The sequence below is a fragment of the Oryctolagus cuniculus genome, chromosome 9 (genome assembly GCF_051225735.1).
Source record: "Oryctolagus cuniculus isolate XC-2025 breed Fujian yellow rabbit chromosome 9, ASM5122573v1, whole genome shotgun sequence".
NCBI classification, from domain to species: domain Eukaryota; kingdom Metazoa; phylum Chordata; class Mammalia; order Lagomorpha; family Leporidae; genus Oryctolagus; species Oryctolagus cuniculus.
Genome location: NC_142875.1, coordinates 134,986,487 through 135,003,674, shown reverse-complemented (window position 1 = coordinate 135,003,674; position 17,188 = coordinate 134,986,487). Strand labels below are relative to the sequence as shown.

The 17,188-nt window shown below is 46.1% G+C and overlaps 1 pseudogene across 1 annotated transcript; it reads right to left on the bottom strand.

The window, feature by feature from the left end:
• Positions 1–1,012: 1,012 nt before the first annotated feature.
• On the bottom strand, positions 1,013–16,711 carry LOC100339309 (thioredoxin-dependent peroxide reductase, mitochondrial pseudogene; annotated as a pseudogene). The gene is made up of 3 exons (XR_016212638.1): positions 16,559–16,711; positions 1,683–2,564; positions 1,013–1,296 (listed from the first exon to the last, which is right to left on the bottom strand). The product of XR_016212638.1 is annotated as a thioredoxin-dependent peroxide reductase, mitochondrial pseudogene (transcript).
• Between the last annotated feature and the right edge of the window lie 477 nt (positions 16,712–17,188).

The window sequence follows — 17,188 nt, the reverse complement described above, 5'->3', positions numbered from 1 at the left end:
TTTCAAAAAATTTATAAGAACATTTAGAAGTTTTCAAAAACAAATTCTTGAACTACAGAAATCCTTACTGGATAGGATAGAAAATCTCTCGTGAAAATGAAATCTTAAGGAGGAATCAAAATGAAATGCAGAAACTTGTAGAACATTAAAGTTTAATAGTGAAGAGAAATCAAAATGAAATGAAGAATTCAATAGATCAAATAACAAACACATTAGAGGGCCTTAAAAACAGTCAGTGAAGCAGAAGAGAATATCAGACTTAGAAGACAGAGCACAGGAAAGTATACATTCAAACCAAAGAAAAGAAGAGGAAATTGGAAATCTAAAAAATATTCTTGGGAATCTACAGGATACTATTAAAAAACCCAACATTCAGGTTCTAGGAGTTCCTGAAGGCATGGAGAGGGAGAAAGGATTAGAAGACCTTTTTAGTGAGATACTAGCAGAGAACTTCCCGGGCTTGGAGAAGGACAGAGACATCCTAGTACAGGAAGCTCATAGAACCCCTAGTAAACATGACCAAAAGAGATCCTCACCACAACACGTTGTAATCAAACTCACCACGGTGAAACAGAAAGAAAAGATTCTAAAATGTGCAAGAGAGAAACGTCAGATTACTTTCAGAGGATCTCCAATTATACTCACAGCAGACTTCTCATCAGAAACCCTACAGGCTAGGAGGGAATGACGAGACATAGCCCAGGTACTAAGAGAGAAAAACTGCCAGCCCAGAATATTATATCCTGCTAAGCTCTCATTTGTGAATGAAAGTGAAATAAAGACCTTTCATAGCAAACAAATTGAAAGAATTTGTCACCACTCGTCCAGCCCTGCAAAAGATGCTTAAAGATGTGATACACACAGAAACACAGAAACACGGTCATCAGTATGAAAGAAGGTAAAGGAAGGAAACCTCGCAGCAAAAGATCACAGGAGTTCAAAGCATATATTAGAAAATATCTTTTGGAAAATGGCAGGGCAAAGTTACTACTTATCAATAGTCACATTGAACTTTTTTTAATTTTTTTTATTTTAAAATATGTTTATTATGTATTTTATGTTGAATACTTCAAGAGAGAATTACCATGATTTCAAAATGCCACCCCTGGATTCAATGAATATCTTTTTATAATTACGCTTCATCAGTATCTAGAAATGTAGGTAAATAAGTCAGCTGAAGAACAAAGCCGGTAAAACAGCTCCATAAACCACAAGTCTCAGGGCTGGGGGCCACGCGTGATCGGTTAGGCCACTCTGCCGCCGTGGCTTTTAACATGATTCACGTGTTTCCATCACCTTCAGGAGCACAGCATTACAAGATACTTTAGACTCTTGCTGCTGAAAAGAATCTTTGATGTCTAAAAAAAATCAGCTTACTGCAAAGAAATTCAGGAAGAAAATCCCAGGACCCTTGGTTCAGAAGCTCCCAGGGCTCGTGCCCCTGTGACGCACACGAAGCTATGAGCCAGGCTAAGAACAGTGCTCTCCCTTATGGAAGATGCTAAGAAGCAGGCAAATGAGGGTTCTGCAGGCACAGGCTGGCCCTCCAGCGTGCCGGTGCGGGCTCCTCGTGTCAGCAGCTAACCACCCCAACCTTAGCCAGGGTTACAGAAGCTAAACATTCAGGATAATTATTTATCACAATAAGTGTAACTGTTCTTTTGCCTTCTACAATCAATCACCTTTGAAATGCTACAAGTGGACTCCGGCTGTGGGCTATGGGTGTCTTCTGGGCTGAGAAGGTGCAGGTGCACGTGGGAGGAGCTACTGATTGACCTTCTCAAAGTACTCCTTGGATGTGGTTGGATGTGGCTTGATCGTAGGAGACTCTGGCGTCCAGTTCTCTGGGCAGACCTCCCTGTGGGTCTTCACATACTGGAAGGCCTTCACCAGGTGCAGGGTCTCCTCCACGCTCCGGCCCACTGGGAGGTCATTGACGCTCAGGTGCTTGATGATCCCATTGGGGTCAATTATGAAGAGGCCTCTCAGAGCAAGCCCGGGGCCCTCCAATAGCACGCCATAGTCCCGGGCTATCTGCTTGGTTAAGTCTGACAAGATGTTCATGTGGCCCAAACCGCCGTTCTTCAGTGGTGTGTTGATCCAGGCAAGATGGCTAAAGTGGGAATCCACGGAGATGGCGACAACTTCACAGTTCAGTTCACATTGTGAAACTCATTGGCTTTGTCACTAAAAGCGACAATTTCTGTAGGACGCACAAAGGTGAAATCCAGAGGGTAGAATAACAGCACCAAGTACTTCCCTTTGAAGTCATCGAGGCTTAGGTCTTTGAATTCACCGTTGGCGATGGCTGTGCCCTTGAAATAGGGTGTGGGCTGGGTGACTGTGGGAGCACAGTGCGAGGGACTGGTGCTGAAGGCGAGTTTTGCTCCAGACCGCAAGATGTGTGTCAAGCACAATGTTCCGGAAGCAGCAGGCCTAGGGGCTGCAGAGGCAAGCCTGCCCTGAGGAATGAAGCCCACGTTCCGGGCAAGCAGGGCCCAGAGCAACCTTGCCACAGCAGCCGCCAACTTCAATGCACCTACATTGAACGTTAATGGCCTCACCTCTCCAGTTAAAAGACACAGGCTGGCTGAATGGATTAAAGAACAAAACCCATCTATTTGCTGCTTACAAGAAACACATCTTTCCAACAAAGATGCATGCAGACTGAAAGTGAAAGGCTGGAAAAAGATATACCATGCCAACAGAAATGAAAAAAGAGCGGGCATAGCCATCTTAATATCAGACAACATAAACTTTAACACAAAAACTGTTAGGAGAGACAAAGAGGGTCACTATATAATGATTAAGGGATCAATTCAACAGGAAGATATAACGATTATCAATGTATATGCACCTAATTACAGGGCACCGGTTTATTTAAAAGATATGTTAAGGGATTTAAAGGGAGACTTAGACTCCAATACAATAGTACTGGGGGACTTCAATACTCCACTCTCAGAAGTAGATCAACTGGACAGAAGATCAACAAGGAAACAGTAGATTTAAACAACACTATAGCCGAAATGGATCTAACAGATATCTACAGAATTTTTCATCCTACACATAAAGAATTTACATCCGTGTCAGCAGTACATGGAACCTACTCTAGGATTGACCTCATACTAGGCCATAAAGCAAGTCTCAGCAAATTCAAAAGAATTAGAGTCATACGATGCAGCTTCTCTGACCACAGTGAAATGAAGTTGGAAATTAGCAACTCAGGAATCCCTAGATCATATGCAAACACATGGAGATTGAACAACATGCTCCTGAATGAACAATGGGTCATAGAAGAAATCAAAAGAGAAATCCAAAACTTTCTGGAAGTAAATGAGGATAACAGCACAACATATCAAAACTTACAGGATACAGCAAAAGCGGTGTTAAGAGGAAAGTTTATATCAATAGGTGCCTACATCAAGAAATTGGAAAGGCACCAAGTAAATGAGCTTTCAGTGCATCTCAAGGATCTAGAAAAACTGCAGCAAAACAGACCCAAATCTAGTAGGAGAAGAGAAATAATTAAAATCAGAGAAGAAATCAACAGGATTGAATCAAAAAAATTACAAAAAATCAGCCAAACGAGGAGCTGGTTTTTTGAAAAAATAAACAAAATTGACACCCCATTGGCCCAACTAACTAAAAAAAGAAAAGACCCAAATCAGTGAAATCAGAGATGAAAAAGGAAACGTAACAACAGACACCACAGAAATAAAAAGAATCATCAGAAATTACTACAAGGACTTGTATGCCAGCAAACAGGAAAATCTATCAGAAATGGATAGATTCCTGGACACATGCAACCTACCTAAATTGAACCATGAAGACATAGAAAAGCTAAACAGACCCATAACTGAGACTGAAATTGAAACAGTAAAAAAAGGCCCTCCCCAAAAAGGAAAGCCCAGGACCAGATGGATTCACTGCTGAATTCTACCAGACATTTAAAGAAAAACTAACCCCAATTCTTCTCAAACTACTCAGAACAATCGAAGAAGAGGGAATCCTCCCAAATTCTTTCTATGAAGCCAGCATCACCTTAATTCCTAAGCCGGAAAAAGATGCAGCATTGAAAGAAAATTATAGACCAATATCCCTGATGAACATAGACACAAAAATCCTCAATAAAATTCTGGCCAATAGAATACAACAACACATCAGAAAGATCATCCACCTAGACAAAGTGGGATTTATCCCTGGCATGCAGGGATGGTTCAATGTTTGCAAATCAATTAATGTGATACACCACATTAACAGACTGCAGACGAAAAACCATATGATTATCTCAATAGATGCACAGAAAGCATTTGATAAAATACAACACCCTTTCATGATGAAAACTCTATGCGAACAGGGTATAGAAGGAATATTCCTCAACACAATCAAGGCAATTTATGAAAAACCCACAGCCAACATCCTATTGAATGGGGAAAAGTTGGAAGCATTTCCACTGAGATCTGGTACCAGACAGGGATGCCCACTCTCACCACTGCTATTCAATATAGTTCTGGAAGTTTTAGCCAGAACTATTAGGCAAGAAAAAGTAATTAAAGGGATACAAATTGGGAAGGAAGAACTCAAACTATCCCTCTTTGCAGATGATATGATTCTCTATTTAGGGGATCCAAAGAACTCTACTAAGAGACTATTGGAATTCATAGAAGCGTTTGGCAAAGTAGCAGGGTATAAAATCAATGCACAAAAATCAATAGCCTTTATATACACAGGCCATGCCATGGCTGAGAAAGAACTGCTAAGATAAATCCCACTCACAATACCACAAAAACAATCCAATGCCTTGGAATAAACTTAACCAAGGACGTTAAAGATCTCTACGATGAAAATTACAAAACCTTAAAGAAAGAAATAGAAGAGGATACCAAAAAATGGAAAAATCTTCCATGCTCATGGATTGGAGGAATCAACATCATTAAAATGTCCATTCTCCCAAAAGCAATTTATAGATTCAATGCGATACCAATCAAAATACCAAAGACATTCTTCGCATATATGGAAAAAATGATGCTGAAATTTATACGGAGACACAGGAAACCTTGAATAGCTAAAGCAATCTTGTACAACAGAAACAAAGCCGGAGGCATCACAATACCAGATTTCAGGACATACTACAGGGCAGTTGTAATCAAAACAGCATGGTACTGGTACAGAAACAGATGGATAGACCAATGGAACAGAATAGAAACACCAGAAATCAACCCAAACATCTACAGCCAACTTGTATTTGATCAAGGATCCAAAACCAATTCCTGGAGCAAGAACAGTCTATTCAATAAGTGGTGCTGGGAAAACTGGATTTCCACGTGCAGAAGTCTGAAGCAAGACCTTTACCTTTCACCTTACACAAAAATCCACTCAACATGGATTACAGACTTAAATCTGTGACCCAACACCATCAAATTATTAGAGAACATTGGAAAACTCTGCAAGATATAGGTACCAGCAAAGACTTCTTGGAAAAGGCCCCGGAAGTACAGGTAGTCAAAGCCAAAATTAACAATTGGGATTGCATCAAATTGAGAAGTTTCTGTACTGCAAAAGAAACAGGAAAGTGAAGAGGCAACCAACAGAATGGGAAAAATATTTGCAAACTATGCAACAGATAAAGGGTTAATAACCAGAATCTACAAAGAGATCAAGAAACTCCAAAACAACAAATCAAACAACCCACTTAAGAGATGGGCCAAGGACCTCAATAGACATTTTTCAAAAGAGGAAATCCAAATGGCCAACAGGCACATGAAAAAATGTTCAAGGTCGCTAGCAATCAGGGAAATGCAAATCAAAACCACAATGAGGTTTCACCTCACCCTGGTCAGAATGGCTCACATACAGAAATCTACCAACCACAGATGCTGGCGAGGATGTGGGGAAAAAGGGACACTTGTGGGGAGCAACCCGGACTAGACTAAGTTACTGGAATTAGGACTTATTCTATGCATCTGCTCTCCCACAATATGGCGCTGAGAAGGGAGAAACAGCTTCTACGCAGCTGCCTCCAGTTCAACCAATAAACTGTAGGACCTGCTCCTGATTGGAGGAGAGCAGCGTACTCGGCGTGTGGGTAGCAGAGTTGGGATTGGTGGAAGGACTATAAAGGAGGAGAGAGACAACATGCACCAGGAACATCTAAGGGGAACATCTGTCTGAAGGAATACCTGTGCAGCCCCCGAGAGAGCCGGCCGGTGGTGTGCTGCTCCCCCGCGGAAGTGGGGAAAAGTGGCAGGGGGAACCGCCCTTCCACGGAGGTGGAAGGGATGGTAGCCAACCCGGGAAGAACCAGCAGCAAACCCGGGGAGGGCCGAGCAGACAAAAGAACAGCGCAGGGTCCTGTGTCGTTCCTCCACGAAGATGGGGAGCGACAGACACTAACCCACTGTTGGTGGGAATGCAAACTGGTCAAGCCACTATGGAAGTCAGTCTGGAGATTCCTCAGAAACCTGAATATAGCCCTACCATACAACCCAGCCATCCCACTCCTTGGAATTTACCCAAAGGATATTAAATTGGCAAACAAACAAGCTGTCTGCACCTTAATGTTTATTGCAGCTCAGTTCACAATAGCTAAGACCTGGAACCAACCCAAATGCCCATCAACAGTAGACTGGATAAAGAAGTTATGGGACATGTACTCTATAGAATACTCTACAGCAGTAAAAAACAACGAAATCCGGTCATTTGCAACAAAATGGAGGAATCTGGAACACAGCATGTTGAGTGTATTAAGCCAGTCCCAAAAGGACAAATATCCTATGTTCTCCCTGATTGGCGACAACTAACTGAGCACCAAAGAGGAAATCTGTTGAAGTGAAATGGACACTATGAGAAACAGTGACTTGATCAGCCCTTAATACTTTATCCCTTTTAGTATTTTTTTTGTTCTACTTAATACTATTGGTTGAACTCTGCAATTAACATACAATTATTCTTAGGTGTTTAAATTTAACTGAAAAGTGATCCTTGTTAAATATAAGAGTGGGAATAAGAGAGGGAGGAGATGTACAATTTGGGACATGGTCAATCAGACTTGCCCCAAATGGTAGATTTAGAAATGTGCCAGGGGATTCCAATTCAATCCCATCAAGATGGCATTGGTACATGCCAAGTGATCAATTTCAGTTCACAATTGATCATACTGATAGGTCTAAGAGTCAAAGGGATCACACAAACAAGACTAGTGTCTGCTAATACTAACTGACAGAATGAAAAAGGGAGAGAACCATCCATCATGGGAAGCGGGATACACAGCAGACTCATAGAATGGCAGATGTCCTAAACAGCACTCTGGCCTCAGAAGCAGCCCTTAAGGCAGTCAGATCTGGCTGAAGAGCCCTTGAGAGTATTTTAGGCATGGAAAGCCAAGACACTCTGGCAGATAAAAAAAAAAGAGGACCTAAATGAAAGATCTCTGAGAGTGAGATCCCAGTAGAAAGAATGGGCCATCAAAGAAGGAGGTACCTTTCTCTGAAGGGAGGAGAGAACTTCCACTTTGACTATGACCTTGTCTAAATAAGATCGATGTCCACAAACTCAAAAGGCTTCCATAGCCTTGGCAACTCATGACTAGAGCCTAGTGAGATTACTGACACCATAAATAAGAGTGTCAAATTGTTAAGTCAACAACAGGAGTCACTGTGCACTTACTCCCCATGTAGGATCTCTGTCCTTAATGTGTTGTTCAATGTGAAGTAATGCTATAACTAGTACTCAAACAGTATTTTACACTTTATGTTCTGTGTGGGTGCAAAGTGATGAAATCTTTACTTAATATGTATACTAAATCAATCTTCTGTATATAAAGATAATTGAAAATGAATCTTGATGTGAATGGAATGGGAGAGGGAGCGGGAGATGGGAGGGTTGCGGGTGGGAGGGAAGTTATGGGGGGGAAAGCCATTGTAATCCATAAACTGTACTTTGGAAATTTATATTTACTAAATAAAAGTTAAAAAAAAAAAGCAAAGCTAAGATGAGTTCAGCCCCTACATTTAGTGTTGAAAAACAGATGACACAGAAGGGGACCTTCCTGACAAGGTGAGGTTCGTGAGAGATCCCAGTGTCTTGTCACAGAGCTCTTTTTCTGTTTTGCCAGGATTGTGTGCCAATTGGGAGGTCTGACACTGTGTTAACTGTGGTGAATCTGACTTTAAAGGGCAGGAAGGTTACTATGCCCAGACCCTCTCCTCTGTCCACCGTCCTTTATTTCTTTGCACAAAGTAATTTTTGCTCAGCTTGAGTGCTCAAAAGCAGCTGATATTCACAGGCCATAGGAACTCTCTGATAAAACATAACTCTAGCTCACATGGGACATAAACGTTTACTACGCTTTGATCGATCTTATGACAGGATAAGTTTCTTATCACATATCTGGACTCCTGGTTATGAGAGAGAACTTGCTAAACAAATGATGTGTAAAGTGGTCAAACCAGTTCATGTCTATGAAGGATATTCAGTTTGGTAAATTGAGTGACAGCAGTGATCAAATGCGTGTTGACGTGTCAGCTAGTGTTATCTGGGCTCACGAGCTGCAGTGGTGCCTCCTGGAGCAGTTTTCTCGTGAGATATGAAGGTTGTGGGGCTAGAAAGGAAATGAACTAAGAGGACCATGGCTGATGGTCTTGGGCAATGGTGGAAGAGGAGGAAGCCATGATCTCCAGTTTTACTCTTAGCAGCTGGGTGAGTGGGAGTCCCTCCCTGGACAGAGTTCCCTGTAGGTCAGGCGCACTGGTGGAGACATGAAGAGGGGCAAATGTGGGAAATTTACAGGCCTGGCACTCAGAGGAGGGAAGTCACTGAAGAAGTAGACTTGCAGACTGTAAATCTGTCCCCAGGGCTGGAGCCCCAGAGAAGACGCTGTCCTCCGTGGAGGGTGGGGCTGAGAACTGACAGGACAGAAGGCTGACAGCTGGATAACACCTACTGAAGGCTCTGGGGAAACATGCATATTCGGTTTCTTTGGTGAAAATGTTTTACATGTCAGGTTACAGATTGGTGACTTTACCTGTCCATTCATACTGCCTGCTCACCCATGCTTTAATCTTTAAAAATGAAATTATTGCCAAACGACTCCATTCCTGTAAGTACAAGCACCAATATCACTAAGAACAACAGGATCAAAGTTTTAAGCACCAGAGAGTGGGCCTGATGGGCTCCCCACCCCAGACTGGTGACCTGTGCACTGCTTTGTCACCTGGTGACTTCCTCCCAGCAGGTCTCCAAGTGGCCAACAGGTGAACACCCCTGGCCTTCTTCACGTCAATGCCTGGGTTTATCCTCTTCTTGTATTTTCCATCAGTGCTTCTGAGTCTTTAAAAATGCAACAGAAAGACTTCAAGGCCACATAGCATTTATAGTTTATTGCCAGCTCATCTTTTTGACCAACAGTAGCAGCCAAACTTAAAAGTAAGGAGAACACCTAGGAATTAAAGGCAATTAGACTATTTTAAGGAACCATTTATTGAGATGAACTGAACCAATTTCAGATCGATGTGGCTAGTTTGTCTAGAATAACTAGAAGAAAACAAAAAAAAGAAAAGTTCAGGGAGAATGAGGGGGAAAGCAGTGGAACAAATTGAAAGAGATGGGAGTTATGTCATCCATCCCTTATTACTGGGTTATATCCAGGGGATTAAAAAATGATTTCTTACCCATTTTAGAAATATGTTAAGTGTCCTGCAGTATTGGAGGGCATTTTCCACCACTGTTATGGAAGCATGCTAACAAGACTGGCTGTTCTGGGATCAGAAAGACATCATGTTGGCTTGTTTTACTTGCACAATTTAAGGAAAAAACACTCTAACCTCAAGTTACTCCCCATTTTCTTAGCTGATGTGTTGCACGTTGCCATTGCATGCTGCTTTGGAAGAGCTCAGGACAGTGACAGCGAGAGTCACTGTGTCAAATTGGAAGCAAAAGTGGAGAATGTGCACAGATTAATCTAAAAACTAAGGTGCAGATTTACCTTTGATGCAAGAGGGGAAGAGTTGTAAGCAGTTCTCAAACTGTGTGGCTGGACAGCTCTGCCCAGCTTTTGGTAGGAGCAGGGCTAGTCTGAACATCCCAGACCGTTTGGCTGTCCACAGTCTTGTCCATGCTGTGACCACTCGCTGTGCCTGTGTAACCCACACGGAGCACCGACGACTGCTCACAGATGTCCTACTTTCAGGTGTCGGGGTGACGATAGACACAGCACAGCGAAGCCTGCCATGGGGCCTCTCTTAATCCGTCTTGTTCTGCTACAACGCATATGTGAGACTGGCAAGTTTGTAGAGAGCAGAGATGGACTTTACAGCTCTGCAGGCTGGGAAGTCCAAGGTGGGGGGTCCTCCTGGGAGGGCTTTGTCGCTGCGCCATCATCCCTTGGTGGGAGGTAGGAGAGACTGAGAGGGAGGGCAGAGGGAGGAGAGGCAAAGACGGAGAGCGAGTGAGCAAGCTGAACTCACCCTTCCATCAGGAACGCACTCCTGCAAACCTCGCCCACTCCTGTGATAGCAGCGTTAATCCATTCGTGAGGGCAGTGCCGTCTCCCAGTCACTTCTTGCAGGTGCCACCTCTCAAGACTGTCGCAGTGGGAGTTCAGTTTTGGGGAGCACAGTCAGACCACAGCAGGGGCCCCCGTGTGGATGATGGTATGTGGAGCTGTGTTCTGGGTCCCTGCCGACACAGCTAGGGTGACCCTTCCAAGGATTAGGTGATTCAAGGAGCTAGAATACAATATTGTTTCATATTTCAGTGTACCTGGCATCCTTATAAACTTTTATTTACATGAAGATAAATTATCTTTTATTTTCATAGTATCTATAATTACCAAATAATTATTTAAAATTATTTAGTAGTTTTTGTACTGCAGAGTGGGTCGTTGTCTGCTGTACTCAAGCAGATTAAAAACTTGACACTGTTGGGCCTGGCATGTGGCACAGTGAGTTTGTGTGTGATGCCAGCTACTCTGCTTCTGATCTGGCTCCCTGCTGATGTGCCTGGGAAAGCAAGTGTTTGGGCCCCTGCCACCCACGTGGTTGACCAAGATGCAGTTTCAGGTCCTGGCTTTGGCCTGGCCCAGCTCCAGCTGTTGCAGCCATTTGGGGAATGAACCTATGGATGGAAAATCTCTCTCTGTCTCTCCCCCCCCCCAACTCTGTCCCTCCACCCCCCATGTGTGTGTCTGTGTGTGTGTGATCAGTTTGCACACAGTAACCAAAACCAAATCCTTGCTCCCTATCAGACATTCTTAATCGTATTACTAACATGCACAGCTATGTGAAATTATGTCATTTGCTTGCTGGTTCCTTGTTCGTTTCCCATCACAAAGATGTGAACTGGAAAGCAAGGACGCCTGATGGCCTCGCTCTCTGCTGGGTTCTAGAGGGCTCACCCGCAGCACCTGACGCAGAAAGGGACTAAGCAGGTGTTAGCTGTGATGAGTGGGTGAGTGAGTGAGTGGGTGCGTGCTGCGTCTCAGAGCCTCAGCGTCTCAGGCCTGGAGGACCTTGACCTTTCTTCCGGAGGAGGGCAGTACGGTTTGCTGTCGAGCCACTTGGGATGCTGAAGCTGCAGCCCTGACAGCCCCGGGCCTCTGACTTCCAGGCCTGGTTTGCTTTGGGATGCAGTTCAGTTTTGATCAATGATGGTTTTTGATTTGGGGAAAACAGAACCTCTTCTTCCTCACCTGCATTACTGGGCAATTCTGATCCTAATCAGAGTACATTGTAGTAATGAGAAATCACTGTGCATGATAGGCACCTACTGGGTAAAAGTAAAAATCTGAATGTGTATTCGTGTAACCACTGCATAAAACACACCCGTGCCAACAGGCAGGAGTCCACGGACAGAGCTGGTGCTGATTTGAAAGGTAGTTCATCTTTTCATGTAAAATGAAAGCTAATAGAAGATGATTCTTACTTAGCTGTTGCGGATTCTGCCAGTGGAGTTTCGCGTGTTCACCATCCCTTCCGCCTGCTCCTCCTCCTCCCTGGGGTGGAGACATCCTGACGATGAGTCCGTACCAGTTGTGCATCGCTTCTTCAGGTGTTCTTTCCTTTCAGAGAGACAGTGTTCGCTTCTGGGATCGCTTTAAATATTACTTGGAATAATTTGTTGGTTTTACAAAGGCTCTGCAATATGATCCTCCAAATACAAATTTGACCCTGCTGTCCTCACACAAACCAGCCCAGGCCCCTGAAATCCCATGGCCATCATTTCTATTCTACGATGCAGATGGTTCCCCCCAAAGAAACTTGTTGTTCTTCTGCACTAAATGAATCATTCAAGATGTTTTGCAAAGAGCTTACAGTCACTACTGATTGGTAAGCGAGGAGCAAAAGACTCCTAATTCTTTTGGGTCCTCCACTAAATCTTTCCGTATTGCAGTGCTGGGAAACAAAATGAAACTGAAGCTGTGTTCGATCCTGAGCTTATTCCCAAGCTTGCATGAGCTAAAACATCTTTGCTTTGAACGTTGTTATATAGTCTGTTAGCAGGCCTTTTAAGATTATTCCAACTGGTTGGAAATGTATTAAAATATTATGGTGTCTGAGACAAAATTGAAGAAGAGGTACACAGGAAAACATCACTTGTACCCCCATTTTAATTGATTTCTTCTTTTTGGATATTTGAATTAAGCCAGACTTTGAAAACACATCCACGAAGGGTCTGGTGCTGACGGAACCGAGCGCTTGTTCCCCACATCCCCTGGGCTGTGGGGTGGTCTCCCTCCCTTCCCGGGGCATCACGGGCATTCATTCCCCTGCTCTGCCTGCGACGCGCAGGCCTCCCTTTCGGCTAACACCCACTTCCGCTGTTTCTGTATGAACCGCCCCTCCTTTGTCTCCAGAAAGACACGTTCCTTCCTTATGTTTGCCTCTGGTCACCCTGTGTGGATATTGATGCGATGTGTGTCTACCCCAGCAGTGAACTGACCGAATCTACTGGAGTTAGAGACGGACTTGCTCCCGGTTCCCAGCGGCTGGAACGCTCCCTGGTGCACAGCAGGCTCTCAGCGATTCTTCAGTGATTTCTGGGCACTCGAGAGAATTCATGAGCACTAGAAGTCAATGACTTACTATTTGTATTAATTTGCTAAATGAGAAAAGCATGGTAAGTATTACGATTCTTCCCATATGTCTTAAGTATCCTCGTTTATGAAAACAAGAAAAAAAACCTTTGAGGAATAAGAAACACCAGGGGAAAATTAGCATTGTTCCATTGTTCACCATTCAAGTATAATAAACACATGCTGGGATTTAGCTTAAAATGGGGTGGGAAATTAGACTGTACACTACCATCTAACGAAAACAAAACACCTGGACATTTGTGATGACTCACTGCCCTCCAAAGGTTTAGTGTCTTTTTTCAGATAGTAAGAGAGGAGGTCACAGGAGGCTGAGTTTAGCAGGCTCCACACCCAGTAGACTCTCCAAGCGTACCTGCTAGTGGGTCCCAAGTGGCCTGGGAGTGCGTTTACAGAGCGTCTGTTTGCGTTGTATCCTTCCCTCCACACCCTACCGCCCCTGTAGCTGAACTTCCCCTTTGAAACACGTACACCAACGCGGACATCCAGTTATCTTTACTGGTGCGTAACAAATGATGTAGATGTGTGTGTGTGTGTGTGCGCGCGCGCGTGTGAAGTCCATGCTACGATACTGGATAGTAATAGCGTCTGCCCTGGGCACTGCTGTGGTCTGAGTGTGTGTCCCTCATCAGCAATAGCGTCTGTCCCGGGCACTGCTGTGGTCTGAGTGTGTGTCCCTCATCAGCAATAGTGTCTGTCCCGGGCACTGCTGTAGTCTGAGTGTGTGTCCCTCATCAGCAATAGTGTCCGTCCCTGGCACTGCTGTAGTCTGAGTGTGTGTCCCTCATCAGCAATAGCGTCTGTCCCGGGCACTGCTGTGGTCTGAGTGTGTGTCCCTCAGATCAGCAATAGCATCTGTCCCTGTGCACTGCTGTGGTCTGAGTGTGTGTCCCTCAGATCAGCAATAGCGTCTGTCCCGGGCACTGCTGTGGTCTGAGTGTGTGTCCCTCAGATTAACAATAGCGTCTGTCCCGGGCACTGCTGTGGTCTGGGTGTGTGTCCCTCAGATCAGCAGTAGTGTCTGTCCCGGGCACTGCTGTGGTCTGGGTGTGTGTCCCTCAGATCAGCGATAGTGTCTGTCCCGGGCACTGCTGTGGTCTGAGTGTGTGCCCCTCAGATTCCTGTGCTGTGATCCCAGCTCCCAGGTGGGACGATAGTAGGTCCTGAGGGTAGAGCCTTCAGGAAAGGAATCAGTGGCTCCGAAATCAGGCCCCAGAGAGCTGCTTGCTGCTTCCACCCACTGAGGCGTCCGCTGTGAACGGAGATGAAGCTCTCAGCAGAGCTGCCAGCTTCCAGAACAGGAGCAACAGCCCGCCGTGGTGCTACGCCACCCTGTCTCCGGCACCGGGGGATAGCGGCCCACAGAGACGAAACAGCCGACACGCGCTGGCCGTGTGCAGCGAAAGCACTGCTCGCGATCTCGTCTGTTGCTTGTAAGTCCCTGAAGCAGCGTGTGGTTTCCTTTTCTCAGACGGAGGCTCAGGGAGCAGGAACCATCTCCGAGCAGCTGCCTCCGACAGGCGATGAATGCCTGGTGAACCTTCAACATTTTTGTTAATACAGTAGAATCCTTTGAAAACTGCTCCTTGTTCCCTGGAGAGGTGGAGCTGCTGAATTCCCCACAGAGCGAGCCGACCTTGCTTTGGTGGTGGAGGGTGCCTTAGACACCAACGAGATGATCAACCTGCAGAACCAGGAAGCAACCGTGGACTGGAAGGTCGGTATCTCAGAGCAGCTGTCGAAGCTTCCAACAGAAGCATTTAGAGTGCTCTGGGGAGGGCCGTGTCTTGCCGGAGACCGCCAGGTCTCTCCTCCTGCACCGGGTCTGTGTTGGTGCTGCCAGAAGCCTACGTGCTTCGCCTGTTTGCGTGAGGGAGAGAGAACTGTGCACATGGATGGCTCAGGTGGTCGTGAGACCCGACCAGAGCAGAAGGGAAGTGCACGTCGGATCCTCCATCTTCCTCTAAGAAACACTGACAAGGAGAATGGGCCACCCTTGGCTTACTGACTTAGCTTCCTTCTGGCTTCCCAACACAAAGGGTGTTGCTTCAGAGCAATTACCAGGGCCTTGGGAAATGTCCCGAGCTGCCCCTTGCGTCTCCTTGTCTGGCTCTTGGCCGCTGCAGGAGGGGCCTCTCCCTGGGGGAATGTTGTTCCCACTGCCCTGTCCGTGTGGGCAAATGCTGGAGGGGAGGAGGCAGAGTTGGAAGCTGGGGTGTGGAGCTCGGACTTGGAAATCCGACTCTTCTCTGCTGCTGTGGGTGGTGTAGGGTCAGTGTGTGCCACTCGGACGTCACACGCTTCCCACTGGCAAGTAGAAGTGAACAGAGGTGCGCAGGCCTCGGCCACTGGGTGCTGTGTGACTACTCAGGGTGCTGTGCCTGCCTGGGGCACAGCCAGGAGAACACATCTTTCTGCCATCTGGACACGTGCTTGGGGGGTGAGTGAGGTGAGGGACAGAGCGCCTGAAGCAGGTGTGGTCCTGAGACAGCTCGGCCAGCACCGCTTAGCATGGTGGGTCTACGCCGTGTCCACTCGGCTTCTCTGAAGCGACGCTCCTGTGTGTTTCCTGGTGGGCACTGACCACAGGAGACGCGCGGGTGTGAGATGTGGAGGCAGGAGCGAAGCAGCGGCACTGGATCTCGCTGCGGATCTGCAGCCCAGGTTTCTGGGATGGGACTGGGGCTGGCGTCTGGCTCCTGCAGCCCCTCTCCTCCTGGCTTCCTCCAGCTTCGTGGCGTCCTGGCCAGGCAGGAATGCGGCTTCCCTGAGAAGTGAGTGACAGCCTTCTGCAAGGCACCTGCGTCTCAGGGCGGGGAACTGCCAGTGCTGCTGGTGTCTGGTTTGACCTGTCGCAGCTCATGTTCTGTCCACACCGTCAGCCCTGGGGACCTAGGGTAACTTCAGGCCCCCCACAAGAGGCAGGGGCAGTGGCCTTCCATGAACTTCGTCGGTAATGAATCCCTTACTCCATGGGAGTTAGTGTGTTTCTACTTCCCCAGTCCCATCCTAACCTGTATGTTCAGGAGAACCTGAAGACTGGAGAGACATATCTGGGTTATTTATATATTTGGTAAAATGTTCGAGAATACTGTGACTATTATGGAATTAGAAAGAATGCTTAAAGCATTGGTGAATCTTGTTCTAGTCACACTTCCCTTTGAAGTGTAGCTATTCATCACCTTAAGCACGAGTGTGCGTCACCTGGGTCAATAGCATCCAATGACAAGCCAGGAGCACTTTGTGAGATGCAAATTCAAGTAGCATTATATCAGATTCAGGTTCAGAGATGGTTTATATGATGATTGTTATTCACTCCACAAAAGGACGTTAGTTCAAACGCACAAGTGCTTACCATTCTAGTCTAGTCAGTGTTTTGGCACACTCTCTGTGCATGGTGCTAGATGCTAGGGACATATGTAGAGAACAAAGACTGAGCTCCTTAGGGTTCTCCACCTGGAGGAATCTGACCCCTGCTGACCCTGTCAGCTGCTCCGTCTGGCCATTTGTCGCCACGGCTAACAGCTGGAAGTGCGACTCAGGAGGGAACGGCTGTTGATTGTCCAGGGCTCTCCTCTGGCCCTCGTCACTCAGGATTCCCGTCCTTGGATTCACACTCTCCATTCCAACCTGTTCTGCTCCTCCCTGATTTTCAGCTTACTGCATCTCTACTTCTCACTGGGCTTTGCTTTCTCCTTGCCTCTGGCACCTTCTGCTGTCTTTTCCAGTTCTAGCCTGAGGAACCCAGGGATAGGTTAGTTCCAGCCAGTCTCCTCGCTGAGAGAGGTGCAGCTAAGGGAGGAGACGGAGTTGAACTACAGAAATGTAACCAAACAAGTGCTCCGCTGTTCCTGTCTACCATAGAACACATTTGTTGCCGGTGATGTGATCAGCACTGCCAAGCGTGACTCCATCCACTTCCTGCCCCGTAGCTATGTATCCACGAAGCTATGTATCCATGTCTGCACTCTGCCACCGGTCCATTCATTCTACAAATATGTATGGTGCAGCCACCCACGGGGCACCCACCGTCCTGCGCATGTCTCTTCTGCTGTTGCAGGCTGCTACCCAGGCTGCAGAGAGCAAGATGAGGCAGTGGAT